Source organism: Electrophorus electricus, chromosome 4 (assembly GCF_041902795.1).
Source record: "Electrophorus electricus isolate QZ-2024a chromosome 4, ASM4190279v1, whole genome shotgun sequence".
Classification (NCBI taxonomy): domain Eukaryota; kingdom Metazoa; phylum Chordata; class Actinopteri; order Gymnotiformes; family Gymnotidae; genus Electrophorus; species Electrophorus electricus.
The window spans coordinates 34634270-34655366 of record NC_137500.1 but is presented as its reverse complement, the minus strand read 5'-3'; the positions used below and the strand labels follow the sequence as shown (position 1 = coordinate 34655366).

The 21097-nt window shown below is 44.0% G+C and overlaps 2 long non-coding RNA genes across 2 annotated transcripts; one reads left to right on the top strand and one right to left on the bottom strand.

Moving 5' to 3' along the window:
• The first annotated feature begins 7157 nt into the window (after window positions 1-7157).
• LOC145657575 (uncharacterized) lies at window positions 7158-13495 on the top strand. The gene is made up of 2 exons (XR_014123391.1): window positions 7158-7655; window positions 12502-13495. It is a non-coding gene; the product is annotated as an uncharacterized LOC145657575 (long non-coding RNA).
• A 3233-nt stretch (window positions 13496-16728) lies between these two features.
• Window positions 16729-20700, bottom strand: LOC145657574 (uncharacterized). Its single transcript, XR_014123390.1, has 3 exons — window positions 20552-20700; window positions 19979-20141; window positions 16729-17258 (listed from the first exon to the last, which is right to left on the bottom strand). It is a non-coding gene; the product is annotated as an uncharacterized LOC145657574 (long non-coding RNA).
• Between the last annotated feature and the right edge of the window lie 397 nt (window positions 20701-21097).

The window sequence follows — 21097 nt, the reverse complement described above, 5'->3', positions numbered from 1 at the left end:
GTTTCTCATTCAGGTGACATGGACGTGATCTTGGCAGACTACACCCAAATGTTGATTGAGAAACTGAACAGTGTGTATGGTAATGTTTCTTGCGCTCTCCCTCTTCCCACAGACAAGCCTACTCTTCCATTTATTCCAGATGATACTTTTGGTCAAATCATTGAACCCTCGGAAAGTTGGCGAAGCTGCGTACGGACCCCCAACAACCGTGATCGCAGTGACCCGAACCGATGTGCTAACATCGGGATCAGCACAGTAGATACACGCCAGCTGACTGAAGAAATCACCAGTAGCTAACGCATCCAACAAGCCAAATGCACCTTAACACATTCACATAGAGTACAAAATTTGTTATATGATTTCATGCTGAAGGCCTGCTCCTCGGCTGCACCACACACCAACGAATTACTCCTTGGCCCTGTACACTTTAGCATTGGTATTATAACTTGATAGGCAGTTAGGATATCTATCAACATCCCTTTGCAGACTCTTTCGTCCTTTCTCTCCTTGTTTTCCTGATAAGTGCATGCAAAACCTTACTATAGGAATAACGGGCGCCATTAGTGTGATAATATTGGCATTATTTTCAGTCTCGAAAGGTACAAAAGGGGGGATAGTGGGCTTTCAGAGTCATCAACAACAATGTAATGGCAATTTAGTTTGTGAGGTCTCCCTGGTAGCGGCAGGAGAGGCGGAGCCTCTGGAATGTCAAGCATTCCATACACCATGGGTACCAGCCTCGGTAGATGATGTTACAGCAGCAGCACTTAATTATAACTCATCAGACTGTCAAATCAATATGGGAGTAGGGTTTATGCTAAATGTATCTAAGGCAGTAGCTGCCATTGGTAATCTCCCCGCATGGGCCTTGGATGGTGGTTCATGGCCGGACCACAGGACAGACTGCGACATTGACATTAGTAAATGGTATTACCTCAATTCAGAAATATGTCCCTACCAGTATTACCTGTGACAGGTACCACCTTGTCTGTGTTCTGCAGGCTTACCTGATGGTCCATTTTTAGGCCACATGCCATGTAAAAACGAGGTATGGGCATTAGGCGTGGGACTGGGCAGATGCACAATAAATAATATAACAGGCACACCGTCTCTTTGCCCTGTGATCCTGGGCACTTGAGCATCTACAGCTATCATGTGGATATGCGGTAGGATGGCATACTCCAGCCTACCCACTTTGATTGTTAATAATACCAGTCATCAATTTCCCTGGAAAGGATGTTGTACCCCAGCATTAACTATCCCATCTCTGGTCATATATACACATTCGCAGTCGACATCAGGCAGTGCTAAAAGGTCTATAATTATTGGCACCCCTAATAGGTATGGTGGGTATGTAATGGCCAACCCATGGACTGACCCTGGAGCAAACATAGGTTAGAGTTTGTTCCTGGGAGGAGGAACTACTGCAGCCCTTAATAAAATTAATGGTTTGGCATGGCAGGTACTTAATTTAGCCAATAGGACTGAAAACGCCCTGGCATTTCCTACTGCATTCAAAACCGCCAGGGTGGTACCAATCCTCAAGAAGGCCACACTTGACAGCTCCAGCGTTACCAACTACAGACCGGTATCACTTCTCGCTTTCCTCTCAGAAGCCCTTGAATGAGCAGTTTATAATCAATTGTCTCTTTTTCTCACCCAGAACCAGCTGCATGATCCCAATCAGTCTGGTTACAAACCAGCACATTCTACAGAAACGGCCCTCATAGCGGTGACTGAAAAACTTCATGCCACTAAAGCTGCCAAACAGTCATCTGTTTTGATTCTTCTAGACCTTTCAGCAGCCTTTGACACAGTAAACCACAACATTCTTCTCTCTGTTCTTTTCAGGCTTGGTGTGACTGGCTCTGCTTGGAGATGGTTTCAGCCCTATCTGGATGGACGGTCCTATCAGGTGACATGGAGAGGATCCACATCCAAACCACGTAGACTCTCCACTGGTGTTCCACAAGGCTCAGTATTGGACCCCCTTCTCTTTGTATACTCATTCTGTTGGTGACGTAATATCTTCTCTTGGTTTCTCCTACCACTGCTATGCCAATGACACTCAATTATTTCTTACTTTTCCACCCTCTGACACGCAGGTCTCCAGACGTATCTCGGCGTGCTTCACTGACATTGCGTCATGGATGACAGCTCACCACTTGAAGCTCAACCCCAGTAAAACTGAGCTTCTGTTCATCCCAGGTACTCTCAACCCTTACCATGACATCACTGTTTCCTTTGAGAACTCCCTGGTATCACCATCCGAAGCTGCCCGTAGCTTGGGCGTAACTTTGGACAACCAGTTGTCGTTCTCAACTCATGTTTCTAATCTAACCCGGTCTTGCAGATTCCTCCTTTGTAAGATACGAAGGATTCAACCCTTTCTTTTGCAGGAAGCTACCCAGGTGCTTGTGCAGTCTCTTGTGATCTCAAAGCTAGACTACTGCAACTCGCTACTTGCTGGTTTTCCTCTAAGAGCCATCAAACCTCTACAACTTGTCCAGAATGCAGCAGCACGATATGAAGCAGAAGATATGTTTGAAAATACATAATTCAATCTTCTGAAGTTCACACGTTAGTCCACTGCTGCGCTCCCTTCATTGGCTCCCTGTAGCTGCACGCATCAGATTTAAAACCTTGATGCTTGCCTACAAAGCCAAAAATGGACCAGTTCCTTCATACATGTGGTCAATGGTCAAAGCCCGATCTGTACCTCGAGTACTTCGAACCTTAAGTACGGCTCGGCTTGAAATACCTTGCTTCAGGTCTCACGGATGACAAGCATTGAGACTATTTTCTGTCCTGGCTGCAAGATGGTGGAATGAACTCCCGTTTGCTGTCTGGACAGCAGAGTCCCTTGCAGTCTTCAAACGCAGACTGAAGACCCATCTATTTGCAAAATATTTAAAGGATAACTGACACTGCTCCCTTATTGACTGACTAATTTAGTACTTATTGTAGGGCACTATTTATGCTTTATAACAAACTCTAGCACTTATTGTTCATAGCACTTATCATTGTTTAAGATAGATCTTATGTATTTTGCACTTCTAGGTATCAGCATTCATCCCTGTATTCTACAGTATTCTAGTTCATTGGTATGTTTAATTCTAACCTACTATACTGTACTTGGATATATTCTATGAGTAAATGACAAAGCACTTTTGTAAGTCGCTCTGGATAAGAGCGTCTGCTAAATGCCATAAATGTAAATGTAAATTTGCTTAAAAGATTCGAAGCATTGCAGTAGGAGTGAACGACATGACGTAAAATTCATATCACTGGTAAAAACATCCAAAGCTCATAACGCGTTACTAAAGAAGTAAATAATTGCTGGGTCCAGCCAACCGTCATGTACAGCACAAAACCAAAACTCTGCGTGGCCTACGTGCACACGCCTTTTACGTAAATGTAATTTAAAGGGACAGTACACAAATTACTGACTTACAAATGGTGCAACAAAAAAATAACCTTCAAGATACAGATAAATTAAACTGCACCACTTGTTTGAGAGCTGAAAGGAAGCTCATTGTTGCTGTGATTGTAAGGGGCTGCTCTAGAAAGAAACCCAGGGCTGAAGTTAATTCCCAGCCCAGCCCTGATGAGTTTTTTTTTTTTTTTTACTTTAGTTCCTCCTGCACTCCTTGGTGCATTGGGCAACAAGCGCTCTCCAACGGGTCCTATCGGCTGCAGCGTCTCTGGCTTCATCCAGTGAGCGTATGTCAATAGTTTTTAGGTCGGTGATGAAGGTTGATCTCCAGGTGGTTTTGGGTCGGCCTTGCTTTCGCTTTCCTCCTGTCTGTGTCCAGTGTACAGCTGCCTTTGAGATGCGTTTGTCTAGAAGACGTAGGAGATGACCAGCGAGGCGCATTCTGCGTTCGGTGACGATTTCTTCCAGCTTTCGCAATCCACTCCATTGAAGAACTTCCTCATTGGTAATTCTGTCCTTATACGAGATACCCAATATTTGGCGGAGGCACCGTTGATGGAAAACGTTTGGTTTCTGAGCGATCCTCTTTGTGTTCCTCCAGGTTTCACTGGCATAAATGGTGGTTGGGATGACGATCGCGGAGCACAGATGCATTTTGATTCCTGTATTGATTGTTGTTGAGGACCAGATGCGGCGTAGATGCTGGAACACACCCGCCGCATTTCTGATCCTACATCGAACATCCGCTTCTGAGCCACCGTCATAATTGGATACTATGCTGCCGAGATATGTGAACTCGTCGATGTCCTCCACCGTTTGCTGCCCAATAGTTATCTGCACCTTCGTTTGACGATTCACCCGCATGACCTTGGTTTTGTCTGTGTTAATGCGTAGGCCAACCTTTTTCCCTTCACCCTCAAGGCATGCTGTCATGGATTGTAGAGCCAGTTTTGTATTCGTTAGCAAGGCAATGTCGTCTGCGAAATCGAGATCAGTGAGATGAGATCCATTTGTCCAAGGGATTCCAGTCACTGGGCTCATCATCACCTTTTTCATGACATAGTCGACTGCGAGCAAAAAGAGAATTGGCGACAGGATACATCCTTGCTTGACTCCGGTTTCGATGTTGAAGAAGTCTGTGTAGCCATCGTCTGTCCTGACGCAGCAGCTAGAGCTGATATATAGGTTCTGGAAGACATTGACAAACCGTTGTGGAATGCCGTAGGCTCGTAAAATTTTCCACAAGGAGCCCCTGTGGATGCTATCAAAAGCCTTTTTGAAGTCGATAAAGTCGATGAGCAGGGGGCGCTAGAATTCGATGCGCTGTTCCATGATATTACGAAGCGTGTAAATCTGCTCACTGCACGATCGGCCTGCTCTGAATCTGGCTTGCTCTTCCCGGAGAATTTCATCCACTGCTTGTTGTAGGCGCCATAATAGAACGCTACAGAAGACTTCCCCAGGAACCGAGAGGAGTGTAATGCCCCGCCAATTGTTGCAGTCGGCAGTATTGCCTTTCTTGGAGAGTTTCCCGATTACTCCTTTCCTCCAGTCACTTGGTACGCTCTGATCTTGCCAGCACTTGTTGAGCAGCACTGTGAGGGTGTTTACAATTGCGTCTCCACCATGCTTTAGCATTTCCGGTGCTATCTCGTCTAGGCCGGGTGCTTTGTTGACTTTGAGTGTTCGAATAGCCACCTTAGTTTCCTTGATAGTGATTAGATCAAAATTAACTACCAGGTCTGGAGGTGGCGGTGTGGCGCCAAAGTCATAGGTGTTGGCAGGGGTGGGCTGGTTCAAGGTTTCCTTGAAGTGTTCTACCCAGCACGAGTCTTGTTCTTCTTTGGTGAGCAGAAACACCCCGTCCTTGTTTTTGATGGGTGCACTTGAGTTGCTCCATGCCCCAGTCAACTCTCGTACAATGCGGTACAGCGTCTTATTGTCATTCTTGCTAGCCGCCTCATGTGCTTCGGCTCCTTTGCATTCCAACCATGCCTTCTTGTCAGATTTGCAGCTTCGTTTGACTGCCGTATCCAGTTACCGATATCGCTCTGCTGTGGTTTCCTTGTCAGGGTCAGCTTTTGCCTGTTCGCATCGGCATTTTGCGATTTTCCTTTCGTCAATCAGGCTCCAAGCTGGGTCCCGTATCCAACGTTTTTTCTGTGTCCCGCGTCGGCGACCCACGGTTTCCTTTACCGTTTCTATGACTACTTGTTTGAATGCCATCCAGTATTCATCGAGGTCGCCCGCATCTTGGAGTAGCTCGAGCCGATTTCTCAACTCCAGTTGGAATTGTTGGACCGCGGCAGGATCTTTCAGCTTCTCCACAGCGTAAGGACGTTGTCGTTGCTTTTGTTCTCTCTGCTTGAGCCATAACCGAATTGAGGATCATATGAGATAATGGTCCGATCCACCGTCCGCTCCGCGATAGGCTCTGACGTCCAATAGTGTTGAACGCCATCGCCAAGAGATACAGATAAAGTCAATTTCATTGTATGTGGCTCCATCCGGCGATCGCCAGGTTTTCTTATGGATGTTTTTGTGTCGTAAGTATGTGTTACCAATGCAGAAATTGTTCATATTGCTAAAGGATAGAAGTCGTTCACCATTATCGTTGGTCTGTCGCCCCAACTGTGTGGACCAATGACGTTTTCTAAGCCACGACGGTCGTCGGTAATTTGCGCATTGAAATCACCGATGAGAAGTTTAACGTCATGGGTCGGAATTTCATCAATGGTGTCTTGTAGCAGTCCATAGAACATATCCTTCCGATCGTCATCGGAGTCTTCGGTTGGAGCGTATACTTGGATGATGGAAGTTTTAGCGTGTCTTGATTGAAATCGCGCCGTGATGATGCGATCGTTGACAGGTCTCCATCCAAGCAGTGCACATGATGCCTTTTTACTAAGCACCAATCCGACACCATGAATATGGTGCTCCTCATGTCCTGAATACAGGACTGATTTGCCATCACTTACGATCTTTCCCGATCCAGTCCAATGCATTTCGGAGATGCCCAATATGTCAAGATTGTAGTTCCCACTTTTGCAGAGAGTTCTAACGTTCCAGGTGCCTAATTTGGAAATCATTTTTGCATCGAAGGTTCCGGTCTGCATCGGGCGTTGGACACCCTCGGGGGTTTGCTCCAGCACCATCATCAAGTTAGAGCCAGGTCCTCTTTGCTGATGGGATCGTTTAGAATATTTGCTTGTTGTTTCCATAGCGGTAGAAGTTTCTACAGGGCCGGGTTGCTGGCCCGGCGCCTAACCCTCCTCCTTTCGCATCCGGCGCTTGGGAACCGGCAATGGATGAGTTGTAGAACCCTTAAATAATCTTTTTTTTTTTTTTAAGATTTCCAATCTCCTTTTCCCTCCTACACCGTTTAAGGATGAACTGCTATTTTATACAACTCAACTTTCATTGTCCGTAGGGATGGACATGGTGTTACTGTAGAAGCCTTTGAAGCGAAGAGAAATAGGGGGACACACACAAAAAACCCTCAACAAAATAAGCACGTCATTGACAGGTCTAGACTACTGATTAAGTCTGTTCATGACCAAGAGAAAATTCTAAACAAGATGTGATGGAAAATGATACGAAACTATGTATTATGTGATTCATATAAAATCACACTGATCCTTTTGTTCGTAAATTAATAATGCTGTTTGCACATTTGTATCCGCCTGTTGCTGATTAAGTTGAACATGTATCAGGAACTGTTAACATCAAGGTCAACTTGACACACAACCCACACTGTTTGGAGTCAGTTTGGGTTGGTTTGTGGAAAAAACCAAGCCGAGAGCCGATTGGCTTATAGCCACAGCAACAAAGGAAAGAAGAGCTGCTTAAGAAAAGATGATTGGTTAAAGACAGCACAGGAGTAGTATAACTAGCCACGGTTTTGTATACTCGGGGCTCCCTACCTGAGGCGAGCCAAACATTTATTTTATTCTTTTTCTTATTAAATTACCCTCTTAATCACGTCTGACTTGCTGTTTGTTCAAAATTCCACAAAAATTGGCGTAGTCGGCAGGATCAGCAAGGATCAGCAAGAGGCAACACGCGGAGCAGCGGTGACTGAACTTCGAGGACGCTCCTCAGAGAGGAAACTGAGCTGGAGAAAAAGGGAAATCCACAAGAATACGGGAAAGTACCTAACCAGGGAGTGACGTCCCGCTAGACTCCGGTGGTCTACTCTGCCTGATCCAACGAACAGAAAGTAAGTGGTGGAATTACAGTAATTTAATCTTAGAAGAAAGTGACATAGTGATCCGCCTGAGTCTACCCTGGGGTGGGTCTGCAATGTAGCAGAGTATATGAGATACTAGGGCTTAAAAATAGGGTCAGGAGGACTCCGGAGTCTGGGACTCCGCCAGCCTAAGAGAACAGGCTGAGTAGACATACTAGTGTAAGAAATAGGCCCGGGCTGACAGAACACCCCGCAGGGAAAGGAGTGGACTCAGTGAACCAGCACAGATTGCTGGAGCGGAACTAAATTAAAGCAACGTCGGAGACGTGATTTACAGAAAGGAAACAAAAAAAAAAAAGGAAAATTTTAAATAAAATATTAGTACCCCCTTTACCCTTATATAAAAAAAAGGGGGAGAAAGAGAAAAGAGTTTATTTGTTTGTTTCTGTCATATTTGGGTTTATTTGTTTGTTTATTTTATTTGTTTATCGCCCTTACCCACAAAAGGAAAAAAAAAAATAAAAAAAAAAAAAAAAGGTGGAGGGCAAAGTAAGGAATATGAATTTAGCAAAGACAAGCTTTCCAGTAGCCTGTTTTTCCAAATGAGCAAAGACTATGGGGAACATGTAAATACACACGTCCCATTTTGGATTAAATACTATGGGTTTAATGTATCGGGGACTTTGAGTGTTGCATATTTACTTAAATTGGTTGAAAGAGTTAAGGTTAAATCAAGGGAGGCTGATAGGAAAGCGCGGAAACATTTTGACAAGAACAGTGAAGATATGTTGGAAAAGGCAAAAATGTGGTTAGAGGAAGCTGAAAAAAGACAGAAGCAGCAGGTAGGGCATAGAAAAGGTAATAATGAAGTGTCTCAGTGTGTTTCCTTAGCTGATCCTGACCTCAATGCTGCCCCGCCGAGAGCCCCCCAGCTGATTCAGCAACCACAAGTGCCAACAAACCCACCTCCATATCCTGAGCCAGGGACTTCATCGCTAACATCAAAGCCGTCTCCATATGACGGACCAAGACGACAACTGGAGGCAATAACATCACCAGTGGCTCATCACACTCGAAGTCACGCCACTATAAAGCCATCCGCAGGGCCTGAGACAAGCTATGCCCCGCAGTTCCCGATGGTGGAGGTATCTGGACCTGAGGGAGTGATTATGGTCCACCGTCACTGGACTGCAGACGACATCATGAAAGCGGCCGACGGCCTGAGCAAGCCAGGTGACATCGGCGGACGACGCTTCGGACAAGAACTGATGGCATTCGTGCAGTCCTGCAGAACAACTCAGGCTGAATTGAGACGGTTGCTGATGATTCGACTCGGACCACAGTATAACCGCATTGACAGAGGCTGGGTGAATGGAGATGTCCGTCTCCATCTGCCTGAGTGGAATGCACCGCCCCAAGGCCAACCTGACCTAAACAGCCCATACAGAGAGATGATAAGAGGACTCATCAAAAGAATGGAAGCAGCATATCCAACACCTGTTAACACTGATGTGATAGCAGCATGCAAGCAAAGAGATGATGAGCCCGTCGCTGATTTCCTCATTCGTTTGACACGTGTCCACACTGACCATTGTGGAATTGACGCGCCAGCACAATGTGCAGCGGGCCTCGGAGAAGTGGGGGCATGGGAAGCTCATCTGAGAAACAGCTTCCTTATGAACATGAGAAAGGACATTAGCGACCTCATCAGAAAAAACTGCATCGGCTATAGTAGAGCCCCTTTGTCAACTATTGAAGAACACGCCAAGCATCATCAAACGGGAGCGTCAGCGTGCCGACACCACTCATCAGGCGATGCTGACCATGCTCCAGACAGTAGGGGACAGAGGAAGAGGTCGTGGACGTGGCAGAGGACGTGGACGCGGACGAGGGAGAGGAAGAGGCCAAGGAAAGGGACTTGAAGGGAAAGAGTGCTACAATTCTGGGAAATGTGGACACTTTGCAATAGACTGTCCTGAGGGGGAGAACGAAGAAGATTTTGGTGATTTTGATCCTACAATTAAGGAAGTCAAGCTAGACTGACGGGCGGCGGAGAGGCAGGACGGCGACGGACCACTGAGAGAAGACGACAAAAGGGAAGTAACAAATTTAAATGACCAACTATTACAGCAGATTAGTAAGGGGTCAAGAGGCCTCCCCGAGGTGATTGTGAACGTAGAGGGAAAAAATGTTAAGTTTTTGGTTGACAGTGGTGCTACCCACTCGGTGTTAAAAGAAGGTTTAATAGAATGTAGAATGAGACCAGGATATGGGATAACAGTAATTGGAGTGGGAGGTCATCCCATTGATGAAAGGATGTCCGAGCCTCTCCAATGTAGTTTAGGAAACAGCCAATTCAAACACAGCTTTTTGGTGTCAGAAACCTGTCCAATTAATTTGTTAGCTAGAGATTTAATGTGTAAACTTGGGTGCACAATTAGCAGCAACCCAGAGGGGTTATTTGTTATGTGGGAAACACCTACACAGGGAGTCCAGCTAGAGGCAGGAGTCCCTTTGTACGTGTATGAATTGCAGTGCACTGCTGGGGAAGTACTAACACATTTTATGACTGAAGTTACTAACACGCTACCCGGAGAGCTGACAGTTAAACAAAGTGACTCTATTCACTGTACAATGAAGGTCCATGAGGGATCTGATGTTGATTTTGAACAAAAATTTGACTTAGGGGGCAGCGACAGTTTGATTATCACAGCTATAGCATGGGATTGCGAGTGGGCTGCGGGAGTGGTGCAGCTCTCAGCTAAACAGAAATCTTTATATTCGATCTCACATGCAGCACCTTATGTGTCGTTGGCTAGCGCACATGCTGACCCAGATTGGCAGAGAGTAGGGTTATGGACCAAACGTGTGTTGAGCGCAACTGATTGGATAAAAGAACCCCAGTATGAAATTATGTACAGCCCGAGCATAGAAGTGTGGAAAATGCCAGCCCCGTATAGGTTAAATTGTAAAAGGGGGGTCGAGCTCGTGAGTCCAAATATGGTAATTATGGCAGCCTCTGTTACCCTCTCAGAGGAGGAGGAAGAGGAACTGAAAACAGTTCCTGCAGGGTTATGGGCACAGGGAAAAAATGATGTGGGCTTAATAAAAGGATGCGAGCCTGTCCACATCACCCCAAAATCTGATTATAGACCACACCAGCACCAATACCCTCTGAAACCAGAGGCAGCGGAGGGTATTAGGCCTGTGTTCCAATCATTAAAACAAGCAGGAGTAATCGTGCCGTGCCCAGATTCACCGGTACGTACTCCAATTTTCCCAGTTAAGAAACCAGGGAGAGATGAATGGAGATTTGTGCAGGATTTGCAGGCTGTCAACGCGGCAGTACACCCTAGAGCCCCAGTAGTTCCAAACCCGCACACCATTCTCTTTCAGATCCCACCAGATAGCAAGTGGTTCAGTGTAGTTGACTTGTCCAATGCTTTTTTTAGTGTACCTGTGCACAAGGATAGTCAATTTTGGTTTGCTTTCACTTTTGAAGGAAAGCCATACACATTCACGAGGTTGTGTCAGGGGTATTGTGAATCACCAACCATTTGCAATGCCGCCTTACACCGAAGCCTAGAAGCTTTGGAGCTCCCTGAAGGAACAGCCTTGCTGCAATACGTTGATGATCTTTTGATTTGTGGGAAAACACGAGAAGCGTGTAAACAAGCCACGGTGGCACTGCTACATCATTTAGCAGGGGAAGGCCATAAAGCATCCAAATCCAAATTACAGTTTTGTAAGCAGCAAGTGCATTTTTTTTTTTAGGACATGACATTACTGAACAAACGCGCATGCTGACTAAAGACCGAGTGAATGCCATCTTGACTATACCAAAACCCATAATGAAAAAACAACTGCTGTCCTTTTTAGGCATGTGTTCCTATTGTAGAACATTTATATCATCTTATGCAGAGCATGAGGGGCCACTCAGGAATATAGTACCGACCAAGGGGTCGAATGCCTTTCAGTTAGAATGGACGCCAGAAGCCGAAGCGGCCTTTACAGCATTGAAGCAGTTATTACAGGTCATGCCTGCCTTAGGCATTCCAGATCCCAATAAACCATTCGAACAAACCATGTCTCCCCACAGCCTAAATGAAAGGACTAATTGAGATTGCTCATGGGAGGAGTCACATGAGCAAAGGGGGGATAGTGGAGAGCATAACGAGACATTGGTATGCACCGGGAATAAACGCACATACCCAAAAGTTTTGTTCCCGATGCCTGGTATTTGCACAAAATACACCACACGGAGATAATCATACCAAACACGCACCCGCCGGACACCCGCCGCCCAGTGAGCCATTTCAACATGGGCAAATAGATTTTGTAGAACTAACACCAGCTGAAGGGAAGAGGTACATGCTTGTGTGTGTGTGCATGTTCAGTAAGTGGGTGGAGGCCTTCCCAACAGGCAAACAAGATAGTGATGCAGTAGCAAAAGCACTACTGAGAGAAATCATTCCCCGGTGGGGTTGCCACAACAAGTGTCTAGTGACAATGGAACACCCTTCGTACATGAAGGGCTAAAGGCTCTGACTAAATACCTAGGGGTGGATATGAGAAAACACTGCAGTTATCACCAGCTAGCGTAGGGGCAGTAGAACGGGCAAACGGTACCATTAAAGGGGGTCTAGCTAAATTAATGCAGGAAACAGGCATGAATTGGGTAAAATGCTTTCCCCTCGTCCTGTGGCAATGTCGAAACAGACCGCAGGCACGAACAGGACTATCAGCTTTTGAGATGGTGTTTGGACGGCCTCCCAACACAGGGGTAGGACAGCCCGACTGGGACACTAATCTGATCAATGAATCGCTTTTGCAGTATTGTGTGTCTCTGCACAAATCTCTCTCCCATGTGTCTAAGCAGGTAAAGGCAGTCCTTCCTGAGGTGATGGACAATCCCCTCCACATGCATCAACCAGGCGATTGGGTGCTGATAAAAGACTTCAGAAGGAAGCGGTGGAGCCAACCCAGGTGGAGAGGACCATTCCAAGTACTACTGACGACAAAAAACCGCATGGCCTTGGACATGCTCCTCGCTAAGGAAGGGGGAGTGTGCTCAATGATAGCCGACCATTGTTTCACGTACATACCGCCCAATGATGCACCTGGAGATAATATCTCCATGGCCTTGGACCACATGAGTAAGATTGCTGACCAACTTCGTGCTGAAGAAGCTAGAGTGAGACCTTGGGACTGGAAACAGGGATCTCTATTCTCAATGTGGAAAAGTATTGTAATTATGATTCTCCCATCCATTTTATTATTTGCCTTGATTATATGTTGTGGACCTTGTTATGTCAATGTATACTTAATACTATTCGCATGAATATGGATACCAGATACCAACTTATTCAGGTCACTAAAGAGGACCTGGATGAGGATAACACCCTGTACCTGCACACTGTATTCTCTGATAATTAACAAATGATTGTATAAGAATCAAAGGGGGGAAATGTGATGGAAAATGATACGAAACTATGTATTATGTGATTCATATAAAATCACACTGATCCTTTTGTTCGTAAATTAATAATGCTGTTTGCACATTTGTATCCACCTGTTGCTGATTAAGTTGAACATGTATCAGGAACTGTTAACATCAAGGTCAACTTGACACACAACCCACACTGTTTGGAGTCAGTTTGGGTTGGTTTGTGGGAAAAACCAAGCCGAGAGCCGATTGGCTTATAGCCACAGCAACAAAGGAAAGAAGAGCTGCTTAAGAAAAGATGATTGGTTAAAGACAGCACAGGAGTAGTATAACTAGCCATGGTTTTGTATACTCGGGGCTCCCTACCTGAGGCGAGCCAAACATTTATTTTATTCTTTTTCTTATTAAATTACTCTCTTAATCACGTCTGACTTGCTGTTTGTTCAAAATTCCACAACACAAGAGAAAACTGTTAAATGTGCCAAGTACTATTAAACCCTTCGAAGCAACTTATGTACGGACTTGGCACTCGTAGTTTACGGTTTTTTTTTTTTACAAACTGGTTTAAGTGGTTCTTTATGTCCAAATCGGCATTGATGATAGCCAAGGAGTACTACACTTATTTGGTCATGTCTACGCCAAAGTTCTTCAAAAACAGTCATGGTTTCTATTCGCTTAGGAAGCATTAGTTTGCTGACATAAGAACGCCTGGATAATGTGAAACCTGATAAATTGGTCAACACAGGTTACGAAGAGTACCCTTACCTGTAATTCTGCTGTGGCGTAGAGTGGACACAACGATATGAAGCAGAAGATATGTTTGAAAATACATAATTTAAGATGGTGGCCACTCTGGATGACGTGGACTGGGACATATCCTGATGCAGCTCAACCAAAAGCTCTGGGTGGACGAAACCATCTACGAGGCTCTGAACTCAGGGTGGTGAGAGAGGAAAGGAAGGAAAGTAGAGTCACGGTTCCAGTAGAGTGGCTCTAGATGCCTGTGGCAGGAACTACGGACGATCAGGGACTACAGGAGCCCACCCTCTGGACTGATGAGCGCGGATGAATCTCTGGCGAATGAGCTAAACACATTCTTCGCTCACTTCGAGGCTACATCTAGCAGTGCTAAGGCTAACAGCACTAATGGTGCTATCGGCGCAGCCAACGGGTCATGCACAGAGCCCACCATAGGCAAATGCCCTCCATCACGGAGAGTGACGTGTGGAAAGTGTTCAAAAGAGTGAATACCCGGAAGGCCGCGGGAACAGACGGCATCTGCAGCAGAGTCCTCAAAGCCTGCGCAGACCAGCTAGCCCCGGTATTCACCGAAATCTTCAACCTCTCCCTGACACTCGGTATCATCCCATCCGGCTTCAAGGGAGCCACCATCGTCCCCGTCCCGAAGAAACCTCTTAAATAAGAGAGAGCACTACACAGTTCAACCCTGTGAGGACGCATGTAATGACAGTCAAATCAGAAAGAGACAAGTTGAATCAGATGTGTATGAGCAAAGCAAACTCTTAACATGTAGTGCTGACGCCACAAGAACCAGAAAACTCTGACCAAGAACATTGCCTGTCCGTTTCTACTGTGCGTGAAAATGAAAGAAGATCTGATCCAAAGCCATGTTCAAACATTATTAACAGATACTACCTGTTTTTTCAGAGCACAGAGAACTCCTTCTGTTGATCAAAGCAATACCTTATTGAGAGTCTATTAACTATGCCAACTGATCACAGTGAATGAATGTTTGAATAAATAAACATTTTACCAATTAGATATACATGTAGTTAACCCTTATGGTGTTCGTTTGTCTTAATAAAGCAGTTAATTTGCTAATATCGTAGAGAGTGATGGTTCAGATATACACTATGCAGTGTACTTGCTGAAAGACATATTATTTATACTTCTAGTTTACATTCTACTCCAAATAAACAATACAATATGATATTCTCAGAAATGTGGGAAAACATATTTCTTGTCTAAAATGTATGAGGAAAATAAGAAGTAACAGTGAGTTCTGACTGCATTATATTGTTTTTAAGCTAGTGGCACCTCATATAGAGAGAATGAGTCAAAAGGCAGGAGCACCATGTGAGTGGGTTCATGCTGGTTTTGTAAGAAACTAACACAGGCAGTTCGTGTCTGTTGAAAGTGGCGTTGGTTAATTACACAGAGACAAGGGAAAACAATTTAATTTTCAGGGAAATTTTAACAATGTTATAACAGTGGCATAACAGTTCACCTTTTTATTTGTGTTTTCTGAAATGCTAGTTGTAATGAATTAGCCTCATCCATATATTTAATTAGCCTCATGCATATACTCATAAGTACAAATATGTGGACAAATTTGTCAAAATTGACTTATATATATATATATATATATATATATATATATATATATATATATATATATATATATATATATATATATTTGGTTTTACATGAAAGCTATCGCTATCTAAAAATTTATGAAAAAAGTAATATATGCAAACAAATAGTAAAGATTTAAATAGACCATAGCAAAAAGCACAGTGAACAGCAGTAGTGAGAGTTCAGAATAAGCACAATGAACAACACTAGAAATCAGTTACAGCTAATACAGCTAATCAGGAAAATCTCTGAAAGTAAAGTGTGCAAGTAAGCCATAGTTACAAACTGTTACTGATGGCATAAAGGAATTCACTGATTTAATCTATGTATATCCTTGTGCATCTTAAAAAGTAATTTCCTGTGGTGTGCCACAGTCGCAAGAGAGTTTCAGTGTTCTCGCTGTGTTTATGGATGCATGTGTTTAGTACACAGACACTACAACTACTTGATAAGGATGAGAGACAAATTCACTTTTACAGTTTAACCAACTGCCCTCCTCTGTTGAAAAGGTCAGGGGTTCTGAAATTAATTGTACTTAGGTGGATTAAATAGTGCTAATTTCCATATCTTCAAGTGGTAAATATCTTACATACAGAGATAATATAACAAAAGATTAATTGATTAATAAAACATTCTTAACAGGACTTTCAACTGTGCTTAATAGTGTCAAGTGCTTCTCCACTTACAACAACCATTCTGACCAAAATAGTTGGTTTGTGTATAACTGTAATTTAAAATGATAACAGCTGTCGCAGGACAAAGAGGCAGAGGCCGTGGTCGAGGACGAGGCCGTGGAAGAGGAAGAGAGAGGGAGCTACAAGCAGGATGATGGCGTAAGAGATGACCGATGCTGCACGTGTGGAAAGAAAGGACACTTCACAAGAGACTGTAAAACACGGAAGGAGAGGGGCTATGCAGAGGAAGCAGACTGACGGGCAGAGTCGGGGACGGGTCAGCCGCAGCTACAGATAAGAGCACACACACATATACACACACATCATGCACACCGCACCCTCCCAGCACACACGCACCACACCCTCTCTCCCTCATGTCTGCAGTATACTGCACCTCCTTACTCTTGCTTGCCACAACTGCCCCTAACAGTGCAGGGTATACTATGTCATTCCTGGTGGACTCAGGCACTGCAAAATCTGTATTTCAGGTTAGGGAATTAGATCAAGTTCAAGTTTGGTTTATTATGTCCTGTTATCTGGGAAAACATTGACTACAGTAGGGGCCACTGGACATATTGCCCTAGAGCATTACTCACACCCTCTCCCTTGCTAAAGTGAAGGGGGTCAGAATTTCACCCATGCATTCTTAATGTGCAGATGTCAGATATTCTCAAACAAAGCGAACAAAAAGGGGTAGACGTAATGAAATTGGAAAACCTGCACTGTACCGCATGTGTGTCCGTAGGGCCTGATCATGAGTATGAAAAGAAGTAGTTCAGCAAGGAGTTCCCAGGAGAGGTCATTTGCCTCGATTGTGTGTATTGGGGAAAGGGGAAGTGTGTAGCCTCAGGGATGCTAGCTGAAGGACCGCCTACTCACAAAAAGGAGCGTTTTGCCATGGCACTCTCACATCCTCATGTGTCAATCACAAAACCCAGAGGCCTCGAATGGGCAAATTTGGGGCCTTGGGTTAGAGTAGAACAAGAAGGTGCATGAAAAATTATGAGCAGGGAGAAGCTGCACGTGAACAAGAAGACAAAAGGTGCAATTTACCCTCAAGGTTACAAGACATGTAGAGGTGGTAGAAGAGCATGAGGGATGGCAGGAACAGGCTTTCCTCCTCTTGAGTCCCACCTCCTAAAAAAGGATCCCAATGTGTTGTGGGCATGAGGGAAGAATGATGTAGGTTGATTAAAGGGGTAGCACCAGTAAAAATCACACCCAAGTCAGATTACAGGCCCAAGCAATGTCAGTATGCCCTGAATCCAGAAGCCATAGAAGGCATTAAATTAGTGTTCAAAGACCTCTTGGACGTAGGAGTGATAATGCCATGCCCGGATTTGCCAGTGCGAACACCAATTTTCTGTTAAAAAACCAGGTCGTAACGAATGGAGGTTTGTACAGGACCTCCAAACAGTCAATGCAGCAGTTAGACAAAGAGCTCCAAACATCCCAAACCCGCACACAATCCTCTCATCTATACCAGACGATAGTAAATGGTTCACTGTCGTGGACCTAGCTAACGCCTTTTTCAGTGTTCCAGTGCATGAGGATAGCCAGTATTGGTTTGCCTTTCAATTCGAGGGAAAACCTTATACGTTCACACGCTTGTGTCAGGGGTATTGTGAATCTCCCACTATAATGACGCTCTCAGAGACAGCCTAGCACCACTCCAGTTATCGGAAGGCAGTATGCAATTGCAGTATGTTGACGATTTACTTCCGGCTGCACCCACTCAAGAACAGTGTGAAACAGATTCCTTGCGCCTCCTCATGCACTTGGCCGAAACTGGCCACCGAGTCAGTTAGGTCGAAGCTACAATTTGTACAGCCAGTAGTAAAATTCTTGGGTCATATGATTTCTGGAGAGAGGAAGGCATTGGCCATTCATCAGCCATCGCTCGCATTCTAAGGCCTACCACCAATTGCCAGCTACTTTCATTCCTAGGAACATGCTCATACTGCCACACCTTCGTTCCTAATTATGCACATTGAGAGCTATAGTCTCAACAGGGGGATCTCAAACCAAGGTGGAGTGGACCCCAGAGGCAGAGGAAGCATTTGTGGGGTTAAAACAGGCCCCTCAAACCACAACCACCTTAGGTATACCAAATTCAGACAAGCCATTCACCCAGACAGTTGATGAATGAAATGTGTATATGACATCAGTTCTCCTGCAGAGGCATGGAGACAGAAATAGGCCAGTTGCTTACTATTCCTGCAAACTAGATCCGGTGCCCGCAGGCCTGCTACCATGCCTCAGGGCAGTAGCGGTGGCTGAAACGGCCTTGGCCGCGTCACGAGACATCATGGGGTATAGCCAGTGTTAACAACTAGAGAGAGAATAGTAATAGTAGAGATCAGAAGATCAGAGAGCCCTGAGATGCTTTTTGTACCTTGGCCATTTTTTGTGTTGCTGAAACCACCACATGTTGCATCACCTGCTTTTTAAAAATGAGTCATACTGAGCAGTAGCCATCTTTCATGTTCACCTCATAACCCAGACTGACACCATCCTACATTGTGACCTATGGTAAATTAGGTTTAAATTGAGAATGTATGGGATGTTTTTTATTCACCAAGGAACAACTACAGCAGAGAGGAAAGAGACAAAGTAAAAACAATTGAAAAAATAAGAAAATGCAACAAATCTTTTTTGTATGTGTAGTGTAGATCGCTACTTGTAGACGACTAAAGTTTTATTGATTGATCTTAAAGACAAATCATAATGCATCAAAGTAGTTTCTTGGCCGAAACCAAAACTCAGGATACACTGGGCTGAAAATAGGTAACCAAAATTTTTTTTTAATTAGTTTATATTAACTTTATTTGCTTTTTATGATTTTGCAGAGAGGGGCAGAATTTTAATTATTTGTATGGTAAACACACATTGAGTATTTTGCTGGGTATGAATTGGGCTGCACTCATTTTACTTAAACTCATCATCATGTGATGACATATAGAACCAAAACATTCCATTTAAACATTTAGCTGATGCTTTTTTATCCAAATTGATTTACAATTATGACTGAATACAACTTGAGGGTTAAGGGCTTTGCTCAGGGGCCCAACAGGGGCAACGATGAACCAGCAACTTTCCGAAAAAAGTCAAGTACTTTAACCACTGGGACAGTTTTTAGATGGGGAGGTAAGCTAAAATCACTTTTACTGGTTTTCCTCAATGATTTTAGTCACATTTCAACCTGCCATGCCAAGTCATTTTATGGACACATGTTTTGTTGGTAAAATGTACTTACTTTATGGACATATGTCCAGAAAATATTTAAAATGGTATTTTTATGATTAGAAATTAAAATAGAATATTATGGCACAATTTTATGTTTAGAACTTTTCAAATAAACCACATTTTAAGATACCAGTAGTGTTAAAGCTGTAGAGATGAAAAAACATTTGTCCAATTTGTAATGTTCTCAAATTTGCCAGGGTTGTATAACTGTAAACATGACACTTTTATTATGAAGATTTAAAAGTGAATTTCCAGAGAGAAGAATTCTTATCAAAATGTATCTACAGCTTGTGTTTATGGAAATTTCCCCCAATATAAACACTGGCTGGCTATAGAGCTGATCATAAGGTGAAGTTCAGGCCCTGCTGAAAGCGCAACTGGTACTTATGTTCAGAAGCCCACGCTCCGGACTGATGAGCGCGGATGAGTCTCTGGCGAACGAGCTAAACACATTCTTCGCTCGCTTCGAGGCTACATCTAGTAGCATTAATGCTAACAGCGCTAATGGTGCTATCAGCGCAGCCAATGGCTCATGCGCAGAGCCCACCATAGGCAAATGCCCTCATCATCACGGAGAGTGACGTGTGGAAAGTGTTCAAAAGAGTGAATACCAGGAAGGCAGCGGGACCAGACAGCATCTGCGGTAGAGTCCTCAAAGCCTGCGCAGACCAGCTAGCCCCGGTATGCACCGACATCTTCAACCTCTCCCTGACGCTCTGTATCGTCCCATCCGGCTTCAAGTGATCCACCATCGTCCCCGTCCCGAAGAAACCTCTTAAATAAGAGAGAGAGTGTTCTGTATAATACCAGACTATGGATTTATCATGCCAGATGTTCCAAAATTATGGGACATCAAATCAAAACAAGAACTCAATTCTGATGATCAAGACCTGTCCTACCGGATAGCTGGATAAATAACTGCACTAATGCATCAAATTAAACATAACATCAAACACAAGCTCTTGAACAATTGTTTTTTTTTTTCTCAATAGTAATGCGTAATTTTAGATTCACATATTTATCTATGTATATGGGGTCTCCTTTTAACTTGCTAATCATACTGAGTGATATTTCATTTAGTGGTAGTGAGAAAAAGTGACACACGTTGCACTCACACATGAAAGACTAGCATTGGCTGCACATACAGTTAATCAGAACAAATCATATGAACATGAATGAAATACCTCCATAAGCTGGGAGAAACATGACGATGCAGCAACCCAGATGCAATATCCTACTGTGAAAACCAACATGCCAGTATTTTTCCCCATTTGATTAAATAAGTGTCTGACACACATTCAGCACTGTGTGAACGAGGAGATGTTGTTGAAGTGTGCAGATACAAAGAGGATGAGAGGAAGTGGGTTTACGAAAGCAGAACATCTCTGAAAGCAGACCACAATGTCTCAGTGTAAGAGAACATTAAGGTTCTTTAAACTTCCAAGACTTGCTGTTGTATCCTGCAACTGCATATCAGTCAAATTATTTTTAATGTGGTTAGTGAATAATTTGCAGTAATAGCTGAATAATACTCCTTATAGTGAATAACTAAATAACAACCCATTTCTTTCTTAGAAAAAAACTGTTTTGCTTTGGGAGAGCATGAACATGTCAGTCATCAGGTGTTGGCTGTTTGACTGATACAGATGAGACTCAGATTTATCAGCACTACACAGTTTAAAAGCACTGCATATTTAAATAACCCTGTGAGGATGCATGTAATGACAGTG